This window comes from Lepisosteus oculatus, chromosome 14, assembly GCF_040954835.1.
Source record: "Lepisosteus oculatus isolate fLepOcu1 chromosome 14, fLepOcu1.hap2, whole genome shotgun sequence".
Lineage (NCBI taxonomy): Eukaryota > Metazoa > Chordata > Actinopteri > Semionotiformes > Lepisosteidae > Lepisosteus > Lepisosteus oculatus.
In genome coordinates this window covers 6,636,748-6,638,961 of record NC_090709.1, presented here as the reverse complement: position 1 = coordinate 6,638,961, position 2,214 = coordinate 6,636,748, and the positions used below count along the sequence as shown (strand labels likewise).

Here is a 2,214-nt window from a genome sequence, read left to right as displayed (position 1 = left end):
TACTTTCTTAATAATTTCTTACTGCTGATAGACGATTTATTGCATTTTAACAAAATCACAATTACAAACATTTTGAGTTAAACTGTTATTCACATACTCTAGCGGAGAGAAACGTTAGTGTCTTCAGGTGTGTGAGCCCATTTCTAAAAAAATAAAAAATAAAAGATATGAAATTAATTGTTCTACTTTTTAGCTTGCATAGCCTTATGAATATTTCTGTTAAATCTTTTTTTTCTGTAGTAAGTTCAGTTGATATTAATATTAGTCATGATTTACAACTTTTGGACATGGTTCATCTTAAATAATTTTGTAATTAGTTTCAATTTTGGAAAATCGCACCCAGAAGCTACCAAAACTTGTAATTTTCATATAATGTGTAATGCAATAGCAGCATTTTGGGTGGGAACACAAAACGTATTTCTTGGTATGAATCCCAACACTTCATAAGTAGGGTTTGAGGACTTCTCGCTTCAGATAAAGCTGTCAATACATCATAGATTTTTACTCAATCAATAGCAGTGTTATCGCTACCGAATGCTAAATATAGATCCTGGCAAGACTTAGTGAAATCTTCGTAAGAAAATCCAAAATACTACAGAAGCAATCAAATGTATACTCTTCTTTTGGATCTAGAATAATCTAGGATAATTATGAAACTCAAAGCATGCCCGTCTTTTCTTTTTTCGAGGACAAATGGATTATTGAGGTGTAAAGATGGGTTCAAAACCAAAATCATCTGCTATTGCTGCTGTTTCTTTGATAGTTTCTTCAAATCCTTCAATTGATCATCGATATCGAGGAATAATATTATACAAATTGTGGTTTACTGTTAATTGCCAATTTTATTGTAATTACATCTTTTTTTACAGATGTCTTGCATGTATCACAAGGTATAATAGTCGCCGTCCGTCCTCAGCTAAAATGTTTTAAAAAGTATGACAAAAGTACAATATGCTTAACAACATTCATAGTTATATCTATATTAAAATGAAGGTAAATATACCAAGATATTAAAATACAATTTTACATTCCTAACCTAATAATGCTTGTGAAGTTTTCCAATAAATCTGAACTGTAATTTTGAGATCAAATTCAATGAGTGAAAATACACAAGTAGTTCAGTAAACTGAGTTTCTTCCCTGAAATGATTTGGTTGCGAAGCACTAAGCAGCTTTGAATGGATCGCGGGAATCAAATATACAGATGGGTTCAGAGTGTGCTTTACAACTTTTGTGTAACATTTTCCTTTGATAGGGCAGAGTTGTCTTCACATTCTGGATTAAATAAAAAGGAGTGACATCAGTGTAAAACAGCTTTCCTTCTTGGAGAACAACGGTTGTGTTCAATATTTCTAATTGTTTTGGTTTCAAGATCGCAATTTAACCCCAGCTGTTGGTACGAGTTGTGTAAGGCTCTCCAACATGCAGATAAGAAACTAACCTCCACTTCTTCATTATGTACACAGTGAGCTATATTTGCGAGCCTACTGCTCCCTACGGGCTCTGTATTTGATTGCGGTACAAGACCGGCCATGGAAAACGAAGTGAGGAGGGTGTGTACAATAAAAGGCTCATAGCGTTCTAGGAAAGGCTCAAACCACCACCCTTTGGGTTAACAACCGACCCACAAAGACTCATCTACAGCTTAACACTCCTCGGTCTCAGTAAAAGTGATACACTCCGTAAAATTTCCTGAGATTCAATTGTTTTTAAAGGAAAATCATCACCAACATCTACTGGAGTTCTTCATTCTATACAGCGATTTCTGGACGGTACCCTGTGAAAATACGAGTTTTGACAAGAAGGGATGGACATTATGAATAAAGCTGTGGGTTTAGCAGCATCAGAACCTGATCAGTATCAGTTGACTCCGATATACTTTGAAAATTAACTTCGGGATTTAGAGTCATACGTGTTACAGTTGCACCATGGGGTACTTAATTAAAGAAATGGAAAAACAATCAGTGTTCCTGGATCTGTTATAGAGAACAACACCTGCACAAGAGCTGCGCAGGAAAAATGTGGTCTGGGAAGAAGAGACTCTCTTCAGAAGAGCGGTGTCCTCACAGGAGGAAAAAAAATCTTTTTTTTTTTGTGAAGCTAATTTTTCTCCTTTGGGGAATTCAAATGCTCAGACAGCTATGACCTCGTGGCGCAACGGTAGCGTGTTTGATTCCAGATCAGGAGGCTGTGTGTTCAAATCACGTTGGGGTCA

At 35.8% G+C, this 2,214-nt stretch overlaps 1 non-coding gene across 1 annotated transcript; it reads left to right on the top strand.

The window, feature by feature from the left end:
- Positions 1-2,142: 2,142 nt before the first annotated feature.
- trnaw-cca (transfer RNA tryptophan (anticodon CCA)) lies at positions 2,143-2,214 on the top strand. Its single transcript has one exon. It is a non-coding gene; the product is annotated as a tRNA-Trp (tRNA).